Source organism: Canis lupus, chromosome 1 (assembly GCF_011100685.1).
Source record: "Canis lupus familiaris isolate Mischka breed German Shepherd chromosome 1, alternate assembly UU_Cfam_GSD_1.0, whole genome shotgun sequence".
NCBI classification, from domain to species: domain Eukaryota; kingdom Metazoa; phylum Chordata; class Mammalia; order Carnivora; family Canidae; genus Canis; species Canis lupus.
The window spans coordinates 88928970-88944274 of record NC_049222.1 but is presented as its reverse complement, the minus strand read 5'-3'; the positions used below and the strand labels follow the sequence as shown (position 1 = coordinate 88944274).

At 40.8% G+C, this 15305-nt stretch overlaps 1 long non-coding RNA gene across 2 annotated transcripts in view; it reads right to left on the bottom strand.

Annotated features, from left to right (window-relative positions):
• LOC119870838 overlaps positions 1 to 15305 on the bottom strand; it is a 39761-nt gene that overhangs the window by 24043 nt on the left and 413 nt on the right. The window contains exons 2-3 of one of the 2 annotated variants that reach the window (XR_005354210.1): positions 14099 to 14211; positions 11087 to 11141 (exon numbers count right to left, since the gene is read on the bottom strand). This is a non-coding gene — a long non-coding RNA (uncharacterized LOC119870838). Of the gene's footprint in view, positions 1 to 11086; positions 11142 to 14098; positions 14212 to 15305 lie in introns of those variants that run through there. The other variant, XR_005354211.1, reaches the window with a different exon arrangement.

Sequence of the window (15305 nt, the reverse complement as noted above, 5' to 3'; positions counted from 1 at the left end):
ACTCCCTCAGAAATTCCACTAGACCTAAGGGCTCAATTAGGTAAACAAAGACAGGGCCATCTCTTCTCTCCGCTGATGGGCAGCTGCCGTGAAGTCACACTTGGCACCATTGTGTTCTAGCATAGCACAGTCACTAGCACTCACACTTAAAGCTGAGAAATAATACCTTCAATAAAGGGTCTAGATGTGGAGAGTATAATGTCCTGGAGGCACCCAGAATAAGAAGTCAGTTCTGACCAACTTGCTTTGAGCACCTATTGTATGCACTGTCACACTCTTCTCATACTCTACAGTCTGGTCGGCAAGAAAGGCAGAAGCATAATGCCTTCGATCCAGAACCCAAAATTGCATTCAAAGAGAGGCTTAATATAACATACCATATCAGTTCAAGGAAATTGGCAATTGTTTTTGATTTAGGGAAAGATTGGAGGAGAAGGCCTTGAAGGATGAACAAACTGTAGCAAGTGGAGAGGAGAGGAGGCACTCCATGCCAAGGAGTCAACTGGAACAAATGGGGCCGTTTCTGATAGGGGAGAGATTTGAACAGAGGTGGGAAGAATGTGAATCCAGATAAAGTAAGCAGTCTGGAATCTGGGGGGGCAATGAATGAGTGAAGAGGGGATGGACAAGGGGCTAGATTTAGGGACCATGAATCTGTAGATAAGGGATTGGAGTATGCTCCTGCTCCTGTATTCTTGCTCCATGCAAGAATTTGGAGGAAGGAAGAGACATGGTTATAAACTATATGGCTGGGATGCCTGGGTGGCTCAGCAGTTGAGCGTCTGCCTTCGACTCGGGGTGTGATCCTGGAATCCTGGGATCGAGTCCCATGTCAGGCTCCCTGAATGGAGCCTGCCTCTCCCTCTGCCTGTGTCTCTGCCTCTCCTCTGTGTCTCTCATGAATAAATACATTTTTAAAAAATTAAAAAAAAACTATATGGCTTTATTAGTCACTGTACTAGAACTGTTACATCAAAAACAGGAAGATGTCATGTCATCTATTAAATTTGGACCTTCTACCATGGTTAGTAAAAAGTTACAGCTAGTTCAGGGAATTTTATTATTCGTGGCAGAGTTTTGCTTATGACCTAATATCTTTATTAAGTCTTTTATGAGACTTTGGCATGCAGAGAAATTACGATGTTATTTCTCAGAATTGATCTATGTAACATTCTATAATTAGCACTTACTAGTTTTTTCTCTTCTTAAAAAATAGTGTTTGTTTTTCTTTTAAACAAGGAGAATTTGGGGGTATGGAAATGATAAGATCAGATCTATGTTTGTTTTCCCCCATCACCTATTTTACCCATCCCCCATCTACCTCCCCTCTGGCAACCACCACTTTCTTCTTTCTTCTCTATAGTTAAGAGTCTGTTTTTTAGTTTGTCTCTTTTTTTCTTTTTTTTTTTTTAATTTTTATTTATTTATGATAGTCACAGAGAGAGAGTGAGAGACAGGCAGAGACAGGCAGAGGGAGAAGCAGGCTCCATGCACCGGGAGCCCGACGTGGGATTAAGAGTCTGTTTTTTAGTTTGTCTCTTTTTTTCTTTGTTAGTTTTTGTTTCTTAAATTCCACATATGGGTGAAATCAATCATATGGTATTTTTTCTGCCTCTGACTTAATCTACTTAGCATTATGGCCTCTAGATGCATCCCTATTTTTTTTTAAGATTTTATTTATTTATTCATGAGAGAGAGAGAGAGAGAGAGGGGGCGGGGGGGGGGGGGGGGGGGGCAGAGACACAGGCAGAGGGAAGCAGGCTCCATAAAGGGAGCCCGATGTGGGACTCAATCCCGGGTCTCCAGGATCACGCCCTGGGCTGAAGGTGGTACTAAACCGGGTGAGCCACCCGGGCTGTTCTAGATGCATCCCTATTGTTGCAAATAGCAAGATTTCATTCTTTCTTATGGCTGATTATGGTAATATTTCATCATATATATATATATATATATAGAGAGAGAGAGAGAGAGAGAGCTTATATACATAGATATATGTGTATATGTGCATATGTGTATATATATATATATTTCCCACTCTTCTTTATTTATTCATCTATAGATGGACACTTGGGCTGCTTCCATCATTTGGTTATAATAAATAATATTGAAATAAACATAGGGGTGTATATATCTTTTCAAATTAATATTTTCATGTCCTTTGGGTAAGTAGTCAGTGGTGACATTACTGGATCATATGGTAATTAATTTTTTGAGGAACCTCCATACTGTTTTCCACAGTGGCTGCACTAGTTTGCATTTCCACCAACAGTGCACAAGGGTTCCTTTTTCTCCACATCCTCACCAACACTTGTTGTTTCTTACGTTTTTGACTCTAGTCATTCTGGCAGGTGTGAGGTGATATCTCCTTGTGGTTTTTATTTGCATTTTCCTGATGATGAGTGATGATAAGCATCTTTTCATGTGTCTATTGACTGTATGTCTGAGAGAAATGTCTGTTCGTGTGTTCTGTCCATTTTTTAATTTTTAAAAATTTATTTATTTATTTTATTATTATTTTTTTATTCATGATAGACATAGAGAGAGAGAGAGAGGCAGAGACACAGGCAGAGAGAGAAGCAGGCTCCATGCAGGGAGCCCAACAAGGGACTGGATCCCGGGGCTCCAGGATCACACCCTGGGCCAAAGGCAGGTGCCAAGCCGCTGAGCCACCCAGGGATCTCCCCTTGTCCATTTTTTTAATTGGATTATTTTTTTTTCGGGTGTTGAGTTCTATCAGTTCTTTATATATTTTGGATACTCTTTATCAGACATATCATTTGCAAATATCTTTTCCCATCCCAGAGGCTGTCTTTTAGTTTTGTTGGTTATATCCTTCGTTGTATGAAGCTTTTTGTTTTGGTATAATCCCAATAGTTCATTTTTTATTGTTTCCCTTGCTTCAGGACACATAGCTAAAAAATGTTGCTATAGCCCATGTCAGAGAAATTATTGCCTGTACTCCCTGCTAGGATTTTTATGGTGGTTTCAGGTCTTACATTAGATTTTTCATCCATTTTGAGTTTATTTTTTAAACTTTTTTTTTTTTTTTTCTTGAGAGAGAGAGAGAGAGAGAGTACAAGTGGGGGGAAGAGCTGAGGGAGAGGGAAAAGCAAATTCCCTATTGAGCAGGGAGCCTGATATCAGACTTGATTCTGGAACTATGGGCCAAACCTGAGCCAAAGGCAGATGCTTAATCCACTGAGCCACCCAGGTACCCATTTTGAGTTTATTTTTGTATAGTATAAGAAAGTGTTCTAGTTTCATTCTTTTGCATGTAGCTGTCCAGTTTTCCCAACACCATTTGTTGAATAGACTGTCTTTTCCCCATTGCATATTCTTGTCTCCTTTGTCAAAGATTTTAGTATATGTGCTGCCGAAGCGAGCACTCCTTTGTCAAAGATTAATTGACCATATAATTGTGGGTCATTTCTGGGCTCTGAAATGGCCCAAGCCATGAATAATCTCCAGTTATACACAAATGTTTTTGGGGAAAGGGCTGGGGAGGAGGAGGCACCAGGAAAAGCACAGTAAACAAGGGTAAGGTTAATGTGCAGATTTAAATCTTTGTCTTCAGGACACCTGGTGGCTCAGTAGTTGAGCATCTGCCTTTGGCTTAAGCCTTTGGCTTAAGGTCCTGGGATCAAGTTCTGCATCAGGTTCTCCACAGGGAGCCTGCTTCACCCTCTGCCTGTGTCTTTGCCTCTCTCTGTGTGTCTATCATGAATAAATAAATAAATAAAATCTTTAAAAAAATCTTTGTCAGGCAGCCCTGGTGGCGCAGCGGTTTAGCGCCGCCTGCAGCCCAGGGCCTGATCCTGGAGACCCTGGATCAAGTCCCACGTCAGGCTCCCTGCATGGAGCCTCTTTCTCCTGTGTCTCTGCCTCTCTCTCTCTCTCTCTCTCCCTGCATTTCTATGAATAGACAAATAAAATCTTTTTTTTTTTTTAAATCTTTGTCTTCTTCATTGATAAGAATTTCTAGAGATTTAGAGACCTCCTTCTCTTCTTGGTGCAGAAAGGAAGACAAATGTAAATTGCTCTTAAAAAACCAAGTAACTTCTACTTGGTTTTCAGGGCTTCTTTCCTGCCTGATGTTTTTCAAAAAAAAAAATCATCATCCTAAAATAATCCATATGCCAAAGAGATATATTCTGGGGTGGCAAATTCTGCTTCTCTTCATTCCAAATCATTTCTGACTTATCTGGATATTTGAGATTAACTCGCTATGATAATATCATGCGGAAGTCACAAAACAAATCATACCCCACAGTCACACAAATTAGTGGGATACATCTTAAAAACTGAACATGTTCTCCTTTGACTTGTTCTAATTTGCTTTCCCTGGAAACTTGCAGAGAAATGAGTATATTTGCTCTAGGTGGACTCTTGTTTTCTTATTGATATGAAAAGCAGTACAAGGAAATGGAGTTATTTTTCATGTGAGGAGGGGCAATCCTTGTAAATATAGGCAGAGCCAGTGCAAATTTATAAGGTAAGGACAGCCCAGATAGCTCCACGGTTTAGCGGGGCCTTCAGCCCAGCGCGTGATCCTGGAGACCTGGGATGGAGCTCCACATCGGGCTCCCTGCATGGAGCCTGCTTCTCCCTCTGCCTGTGTCTCTGCCTCTCTCTTTCTCTGTCTCTCATCAATAAATATATAAAATAAAATAAAATAAAATAAAATAGTAAATAAATAAATAAAAAAAAATATATATATAAAATCTCTTTAAAAATTCATAAAGTAAAAAAAATTCATAAGGTAAGAATTTTGAGGTGTGTATGAGTTTGCAAAATTTTCCACAAGACTCAGAAAGCACACGATAGTTAGGGTTAAATAATACATGTCCAAGCCGGGAAAGCAGAGACTCTACAATTTATAAAGGTGCAATAAGTGCACCATGACCTGCTGAAAACTCATCAATAATGGCTTATCTCCTGGCGGTTTATTTTTCCTATCCATAATCCTTCATCTGAAATATTTGGGCCAAATGTTTTGGAATGCAGAGCTCTTCAGGATTATCAAGTATATACTACATAGCATTGCAAAATACATCCAGCGGTCTGGGGCAGTACTTCATAATTAAACCCATGGATATATCCACAGGGAAATGTATGATTACTTATACTAAGTAGAATAAATACGGATCATAAACAGACTTAAATCAATTCAGGTCAGATTTTGCTGCCAAATTTGCTTAGCACCAGGGGAACCTGAGTGGCTCAGTGGTTAAGCATCTGCCTTTGGCTCAGGTTATGATCTCTGGGTCCTGGGATCGAATTCTGCATCAGGTTCCCTGCAAGGAGGCTGCTTCTCCTCTGCCTATGTCTCTGCCTGTCTCTCTGTGTCTCTCATGAATAAATAAATAAAATCTTATAAAAATTTTGTTAAGCACCAAAATTTGGTTTCAGAGACAAAACTCTAAAATTTCAGAATTGAGGCTGAGGGATTATGGATCTGCATGACCTTCCTCTGTATGATTGCAAAAAGCAAGCCATCACTTGGTACAATCTCATGAGTGGCTATAATGCTATGACTCAAGAATCTGGATCTAGGTAGGAATGAATTACTCAGCATCAATTCCTTCCTCACAAAGTGGATAAGTCTGTAATAGGAGGTCCTTTGTTGGGGGGCTATTTAGCGTATATTAGCGGGATCTGAAAATAGACAAGTAAGAACCACAATGCATTTGCGGGGTGCTTTCATCTGGCTCAGCAGAAGGCAAAACCCTATGAATCATATCCATCCAGGCAGGTGCAAGCCACAGACAACCGATATCTCCCAAGTGAATTTGAAAGGATCTTATTACCCCGGATCCTAAGAGGGTTGTTGCCCGTTGTCTTGGGAACCATAGGTAAGGATAATTAACCCAGCTCCTCATTTTAGTGACTCCTCGGCTCTTGATACAATTTCTCACAGACATGGGTGCCTAACAGTTGCCAGACCCGCATTTGGGATGTATTTCTCCTGGAGAGTTGACGTGTAATTGTGGCTGTTCCGTCCAGGACAGAGAGCATGGACCATGCTCTCCAAACAGGCCACACATTGGACTACCTCTGGTTTCTGTCTCTTGGGTTTCAAACTGGCAAGTGTGAGGCAAAACAACCTGGATAATGTGGTTCATAGGATGGCTTGGGAGCCAGGTGAGTAGCTTTGTTTTGTCCTCAGTGTGAGTATTCAGTATAGAAGGAACACACAGAATTTTCTGGACAGGAGCATTTAGTCATATCAAGTCATAAAATTATTATTTTACTTTTGATTTATTATTTTGTAGGGAATCATACTTTGATGAGGAATGTGGTTCCCTATACCGAATTTAATGTTTCAGCTCAACACACATTATTGTATCTTTGTGCCAGATATAAGCCCTGTCTGCAGAGTGGAGATGCTAGGCTACAGTAAGCCTGGTAGGATATATGTGTAATTAGGAATAGCCATAGGAAGCAACTTAGACTAATTTTTAAAAATATTTTATTTATTTATTTGACAGAGAGCACAAGCAGGGGGGAGCAGCAGAGGAAGAGAGAGAAGCAGGCTCCTCACTGAGTAGGGAACCAGGACCCCCGGATAATGACCTGAGTTGAAGCCAGATGCTTAACCAACTGAGCCACCCAGGCACACAGAGCTTTGACTAACGTGAGCAGAAAAGTGTGAGCAGAAAAGCTTACAGGAAAGCTTGTTGGCAGACTCAGCTGGCATGGGCTTTTGCCTACATGATGCCCTAGATGACTGAAGGTGGAGGACTCATCTCAGACCTATGAGGGTCAAAACATAGGCAAACACAGCAGGGTAGAAAGACCAGAAAATCCTTGTCCCCTGTTTCAATCTCTGAGCTGCTGTACCAAAATGAGACTGTCTGCCTTCAGATATTTATGATGTAAAAAACAGAACAACAACAATGAAACAGACCTCTATCTTGTTTGGCCACTTTGGTTGAGATTCTGTTCTCTGTAGCTGATCATAATTGTAATACACTATCTTAGAGTTTTTATCTCTGCATATATATAATTTCTAGCATTAACAACAACCTACGAGGCAAATAATATTATCCTCAGTTTTAAAAGGTGAAACGGGTACCTGGGTGGCTCAGTTGGTTAAGCCTCTGATTTCTGCTCAGGTCACGATCTCTGGGTCCTGGGATCAAGACCCATACCAAGCTCTCTGCTCAGCAGGAGAGTCTACTTCTCCCTCTGCCCCTCTTCTCTTTCTCTCTCAAATAAATAAAATCTGAAAGAAAGAAAGAAAGAAGAAAGAAAGAAAGAAAGAAAGAAAGAAAGAAAGAAAGAAAGAAAGAAAGAAAGAAAGAAAGAAAGAAAAGAAAAGAAAACAGGTTCAAGTAGGTCTAGGGAGCTTACCTCAGTACACAACTAGAAAGTGAGCACACATGGGGACAGATGCCCAGGTCTGGGGACTCCCAAACCCATGCTCTTTCTCCACCTGTACCAGGGGCCTCTCTCCAGAGTTCTTGGACTGGCAGAGAGGCAGGGTGCAGGATGGGGGTGGGGAGGGGGAGGAGACGACTGGTCCAAGTCTTTTATAGAAGCACACATTGTTACAAGGCCTTGAACCAACTCATTAACATGCGCTTGTTAAAAAATTGAAGGAGTTAGCTCAGATCCTACAGCTTTTCATACTTTTCCTCTGGGCACAATTGTTTTCAATTCCTGTTCATCAGAATGCAGAGCCACAGCTATTCTGTATGTCCCACTTACTATTCTGCAGCTCTCAACTAATAGTATTTCTTGATGTTCTTATATATCCCACAGTATTTTAAATTACAAAAATGCCAAATGCAATCTGTAAAATGCTGAAATGGGGAGGGAAATTATCTGTGGTGTCACTACCCCAAATAAGACAAATACAGTTTGCATTTTGGTGTGTTTTGTTCCCGTCCTTCTGCCCCTGTGTTTCAGCTTTGCATAGTGGTAATCATGGTAGGGAATTTTGGATTCTGTAATATTCATTTACACTGAATATTACATTGTAAGTATTATCTACAAGCTCCATGAGGGCAAAACGTCCTTTTTTTGTGTGTCATTGTATTGTCTGAGCTCAGCATGATATAGTAAAGCTGGCTCAATAAGTATTTGTTGAGTGAATAAATGTTGCTACATACTCTTCATAGTTAACATATATATGCCCACATAATGTACCTTTCAATGGATATGTCTTAGTTTATTTAATATGCCATAATTACTGGATATTTTCAGTTTTCCATTTTTTGCTCTTATGAATAATGTGTTGTTGAAAAGTTCTGTGCATATAGTCTTTTCTGTATTTGTGCTATTGTCTGAACATAGGAGCCTAGGGTAAAATATAATTTTTATGAGTCTAGATATGCTTTTTGAAAATGCTTTCAGAAAGGGTGGGAGCAGTTTACAATGGCAATGGCAATGTAGCAGTTTCTTCATACCCTCACCTGCCCTAGTTTGTGTTGTGTTTTTATTTATTTATTTATTTTTTAAAAAGATTTATTTATTTATGATAGACAGAGAGAGAGAGAGGCAGAGACAGGCTCCATGCCGGGAGCCTGATGTGGGACTTGATCCTGGGACTCTAGGATCGCGCCCTGGGCCAAAGGCAGGTGCTAAACCGCTGAGCCACCCAGGGATCCTCATGTGTTGTGTTTTTAAATTGTTGCTATTGATTTCAGTGTAATAAGCCCTCAGTCAATTAGCATGCTTACGTAACCTCACTTTAGCATCCCAGGCATGGTGTGCCAAATACGTATTCATTAAAGTGTGAGCCCATGATTTTGGCCATGTCCCTAATACTCCCACTATTTCCCAATGTATCAAAACGCATGTGCGATTCAGTTGTATCTTAACCTTTAATTTCTATGATTGGCCTACATATGTAAATAGCAGTTATAATTATATATTATAATTTTATTTACAGCTTTTTGTTGTTTAGAACATTTTGAGCATCACATAAAAAAAGATGATTTTTACATTAGACCCTAGAAGTACTCATATTCTTGTTTTCTACAAAGTTGTTCAATGAAATTTATCTCTATATCTACATATGTTTCTATCGACATCTTTCTCCCTGGAAATTCATAGGCAATCCCAGCTCCAGGAAAACTATACTTTTCATGTGTGTTTAAAATTAATATTCACCAGAGACTTCACTAAAACTATACTAATCTTTGGACTGTTAAAAAGTGATCAACAGAAAGTATTATTTCTTTATGGGCCATTTATCAAAGTCCATCACTGAATGCCATAAAGTGGGCAGTGTGCCAATGACTTAAACTGCTGTTTTCTTAGAAAAACTTCCCAAAGTTTTGGCCACAGAACCTATCTTAGGTTTAGGAAGGACTTAAAGTATCATGCCAAAGCAGACTGGACTATAATGTGTGTTAAAGGGGCTCAAGATAACTGATGCAGGGATTTCTGAGCATGGAGAAGGGATGATCTTTGGCTACTCCTCTTGCCTTTCTTCTCAATACTCTGACAGGTAGCTACATGGGAGGTATTTATCTGCCCCATTTCTGCCTCTGCTTGGGGAGAAAGTGGAGCTGCTGTCTCCCTTGCCCCATGGAGGAGGGACCTCAGGTTTCTCCAGGGCCCAGGAGCAATCCTGTTCTTAGGCCAGACAGGTGTGACTGGGGGCAAGGCCAGGATAAGGAGTGTTGGAGGAGCACTCAGCAGCCACGTGACCTGTGCAACTGTGGCCAGCGTGTTCCTGAGAGCTGCAGCTGTCCTGTTCAATCTGCAGTTATGCACCAGGCCCCATGACCACTACCTCTCACTAAGTTCCCATCAAAACACACATCTTCCTTCCCATTAGGATCATTACTTTATCAGCCAGAAGATACTGACACATCTTCTAGTTCATCCCATGTGTTTATTTTACTTTGCTTTTTTAAAAAGACTTAATTTTTTTTTTTTTTTTTTAGAGAGAGAGTGCATGACCTGGGGTGGGGGCTGTGGTGAGGGGCAGAGGGAGAAGTAGAAGCAGACTCCCCAACCCCCACCAAGCATGAACCCCTGATGGGTGGAGGTGGGAATGGGGGTGGGTGGGTGGTGGTGCTTAATTCGAGGACCCTAGGATCATGACCTAAGCTGAAGGCAGACACTTAACTGACTGAGCCACCCCGCACCCTTTAATTTTACTTGCTTTTTTAAGATTTCATTTTTTTATTTGACAGGGAGAGAAAGCGAGAGAGCACGTGCATGAGAGCATAAGTAGCGGGGGGAAGCAGGCAGAGGGAGAGGGACAAGCAGGCTCCCTACTGAGCAGAGCCTGATGTGGGGCTCAATCTCAGGACCCCAGATCATGACCTGAGCCAAAGGCAGATGCTTCATCAACTGAGCCACCCAGGGGCCCCTTATTTTCTTTTCAATTAAATTCAAAACAGCACCCCCAAAAAGCAGAACTGTCTTTTCTAACATTTTCCTATTCCCCTAAATCACCTTTTCAATTAGCCAGAAGATAATGAGCATCCTTCTAACCCTTTTTCTATTATTTTGAATGTATATATATGTACACACATATGTGTATTAATTGCATAAAGAGGCTCATGCCAGATGTATTGCTCTGTACCTTGCTTTCTTCCTTAACAATGTGTCATGGACAACTTTGCATATTGAGTCATACAGACTACCTGTTTTTACCTGATAGAGAGCATTCCTCAAAATCAGTCAGTAGATATACTATAAAAATATGTGACTCCCAAATCAGACAAGAAAGACATTCAGAATTCAGCTTATTCGATCATTTATCCTCCCTACATTTACATAGGAAAAATTTCAAAAATACAAAACAATGGAAAGACTAGTACAGTGAACACCCATATACTCTCCACTAGATTCAACAATTCTTACCACTCTTGTTGGCTGTTATTTCATTCCATGACAGAATTGTATGGTTGTAAAATGAAAAGCATACAAAAAGAAGCAGGATTTATCAAGGCCCAGGTCTTAAGAATTACAAAGGAAAGATGTTTATAAATCCAAAGAGTCAAAGGAAAGTAAAAAATCCACCCAACCGGGATCCCTGGGTGGCGCAGCGGTTTGGCGCCTGCCTTTGGCCCAGGGCGCGATCCTGGAGACCCGGGATCGAATCCCACGTCGGGCTCCCGGTGCATGGAGCCTGCTTCTCCCTCTGCCTGTGTCTCTGCCTCTCTCTCTCTCTGTAACTATCATGAATAAATAAAAATTAAAAAAAAAATTAAAAAAAAAATCCACCCAACCGATTAACCTGGAAGATGCAGATTTCTATGAATAGAAGGAAGAATTAGTAATGTAAGGATGTGGGCAAAAAGCTATCCATTCTTGAAATTAGGGAGTGACTGGTGTGAATATAAAGAAGTTTAGGGATGCCTGAGTGGCTTAGCGGTTGAGTGTCTTCCTTTGGCTCAGGGTGTGATTCCCAGCGTACTGGGATCGAGTCCCACATCGGGCTCCCTGCATAGAGCATGTTTCTCCCTCTGCCTATGTCTCTGCTTCTCTTTCTGTGTCTCTCAGGAATAAATAAATAAAATCTTAAAAAAAAAAAAGTTTAGTGAGCTGTACCTTGATGCATTTTCTGGTTAGCTATGCAATATCAAACATACTTTGAAGGCAAAACCCAAATGGCATAGGGTGGTATATGTGTTTTCCTTGGTGGGTGAAATGAAGAACAATTCTCATCTACAAATTCTGGTCTTGCAATGATCTGACATCTTTTCTCTAAAAATCACCGAGAAAGTAATTGTCTGCCTAGAGAGTGGACATATTTTGATTCCAAAGGAAAATTTAGAGTCAAATATGGAAATGGAATATTATACAGCAGGAAAATTGGATGAAATACAGCTATATTCAACAACTCAATTAAATCCTAGAAATATAATCTGTAGTAAAAATTGTTAGTTGCAGGACAGCCCCTGTGGCGCAGCGGTTTAGCGCTGCCTGCAGCCTGGGTAGTGATGCTGGAGACCCGGGATCAAGTCCCACATCAGGCTCCCTGCATGGAGCCTGCTTCTCCCTCTGCCTCTCTCTCTCTCTCTCTCTCTGTGTCTTTATGAATAAATAAATAAAATATAAAAAAAATTGTCAGTTGCAGACCACATAAAAAGTGTGATTCTATTTTTATAAATCTCCCAAAACAAGCAAATCCAAACAACATATTACTTAGGAAGATGTACATGTTTTGGGGGAAAATTGTTTTAAATATTTATTTATTTATTTATTTATTTTAGAGAGAGAGAAAAAGCATGTGCATGTGGTAGGGGGGAGCAGAGGGGAGAGAGAGAGAGAGAGAGAGAGTCTCAAGTCGACCCCATGCTGAGATCCTAACCTGAGCCGAAACCAAGAATCGGATGCTTAACGGACTGTGCCACCCAGACACCTCTAAAAAAGTTTTTTTTTTTAAAGATTTTATTTATTATTAATTAATTAATTAATTAATTAATTAATGATAGTCACAGAGAGAGAGAGAGGCAGAGACACAGGCAGAGGGAGAAGCAGGCTCCATGCACCGGGAGCCCGACGTGGGATTCGATCCCGGGTCTCCAGGATCGCGCCCTGGGCCAAAGGCAGGTGCCAAACCGCTGCGCCATCCAGGGATCCCAAGATTTTATTTATTTATTCATGAGAGACAAAGAGAGAGAGAGAGAGAGAGAGGCAGAGACACAGGCAGAGGGAGAAGCAGGCTCCATGTAGGGAACCCAATGAGGGACTTGATCCCAGGACTCCAGGATCACATCCTGAGCCAAAGGCAGATGCTCAACCGCTGAGCCACCCAGAAGTCTCTAAAAAAGTTTTCTTAATGAATTCATTATTTAGGATAGTGATTCCCTTGAAATGGATGAGGGTGGTTAGGTCTTGAAAGCACATGGCATCATCAAAAACACTGGTAATGTTCTATTGATTAACTGTGTGTTCATGTATTCGTTTTATATATGCTTTCAAGGGTATATAGATGGTACATTGTTTATATGTATCAAATATCACATAATAAAGTTGTGTAAGGGGAAATAAAGGCTAGACTTACAAAATAGAATAATAAAACATGTAGTTATGCACTATTTACACAGCCATTCTTTTAATGGCATTTATTTATTTATTTAAGATTTTTATTTATTTATTCATGAGAGACACACACGCACACAGAGAGAGAGAGAGAGAGAGAGAGAGAGGGGCAGAGACACAGGCAGAAGGAGAAGCGGGCTCCATGTAGGGAGCCTGATGTGGGACTCAATCCTGGGTCTCCAGGATCAGGCCCTGGGCTGAAGGTGGGGCTCAAACCACTGAGCCCCCTGGACTGCATTCTTTTAATGGCATTTAATTCTAATTTTTTTGTATTCTAGTACACAGGAATAAGCATTCTTGAGTATAATTCTTTCCTTACTTGTGAGGATGGGGTAGATACCTGGAAATGGAATTGCTGGGTCAAAGGGTGAAAACCCTGCAGTTAAATGCAAGACTGGGGGGCAAGGTGCAGGAAGAGGGACTTGGAAGCAGGTGGTCAAAAGGTACAAAATTTGAGTTATAAATAAATACAAGAGACGTCATGATGACTATAGCTAACAGTGCCGTGTTATATACGAGAAAGTTAAGGGGGTAAATTTTAAGAGTTCTCCCCACAAGGAGAATACTTTTTTTCTTTTTTCTTTTCCTCTTAAAAAAAATTTGTTTTTGAATTTTAAGTTAACTCTATAGCACATATAGGGCTTGAACTCATGCATCCTCCACCAACTAAGCCAGCCAGACACTTCCCTTTTCTCTTTGTATTGTATCTATATGGGGTGATGGATGTTAGTTGATCCTATTGTGGCAATCATTTCACAACAGATGTAAATTAAACGATCTTGCTGTTCACTTTAAGTCTATATAGTGATGTAAGTCAATTATTTTACAATAAAACTGGACAAAAAATGTCAAACATACACAGGCAGCAGGGAACAAAGTCAAGATTAGAAACAAAGCTCTTGGGACACCTGGGTGGCTCAGCGGTTGGGCGCCTTCCTTCAGGCCCAGGTGTGATCCTGGGATCCAGGATTGAGTCCCACATTTGGCTCCCTGCATGGAGCCTGCTTCTCTCTCTGCCTGTGTCTCTGCCTCTCTCTCTGCATCCCTGATGAAAAAAAAAAAAAAGAAAAGAAAAGAAACAAACCTCTTTCTGGACTCTGTGGTGCACCTGTTGCCAGTAATGAAAACACCTGTCTTATCAAAGCAAGTGCCCCACTTCAGACTGATTTGACTTCTCCCCCATCCTGTCAGTCCAGCCTGCAGGTGAAGCACAGATCAGTTTCAGAACAACAGGATGCAGAACACAAGAACTCCCTGTCCCAAGAGGCAGCAGAATAGGGCTTTGTCTCCCAGAAAGGCAAGATGGTTTCTATGGGGCTGCCTTGGGGCCAGGGCAGGGAGGGAACCTCTGCTGAGCTCCAAGTCAGAACCCAGAGTTCTTGCCCCATTTTTCATGCCACTGCCCCTGGGGCCCATGGAGGCTTCTCTTTTTATTTCTCTGAGCAGATTTTGAAATGTGTAATCTTCAGAGTGGAAATGCTTAGCAGTTGCTGAAAATGCTCTTTTGTAGACTGTAGGAAAGCACAAAGGAATACATACAGCATGTACCCAGAATGAATAGAGTGGGTGGTAAAAACTGAGATAATGTCAGTTACCAGCTATGCCAGCCAGAGTCCCTTTCTTCCTACCTGAACACATCCAAAGAAAACCCCAAATCCAAGTCTTTGAAATATTTGTTTCAGTTCAGATACAGAAAGAAATTAAACATGTATTTTAGTGTGTGTGTGTATAATATGCCACCCAAACACATGTAATAGCAACATCAACCCCATATACTAGTAAATCAGTGGCATGTAATTAAAACATATTAAAACTTAGAGAATGTCAAGTTTCCCTCAAATAGCTTAACCTTTTTTTAGTGTCTAGCTATTCTGAACTGGGGCCCAAACAAGAAATACATGTTGTGTTTCTTCAATGTCACTTAAGCCTTTTAATTTATAGGTTTCTTCCCCTTCATCTCTAATGCCTTGCTGGCTGTTAGGAAATTGGATCATTTGACTTCTTGAGTTTCCCACATTCTGGATTTTGTTGATGTATCCTGTCAAGTGGTGTTCAACATATTCCTTTCTTCTAGTTATTCTTATAAATGGGTAGTTGGATCTAGAACCTTGGTCAGACTCAGGTTTGCTCTTTCTGGTCAGAGTGTGTGATTTGTGGTGGTGTGTATTTCCAGCAGATGGCACATAACGTCTGGTGATCTTTTCTACGATGTTAGTGACCACTGATGACTGTTGCTTTGATCCACTGTTTTTATTAGGGTTTTGGAAAATGCTGATATTCAAATATTGTCA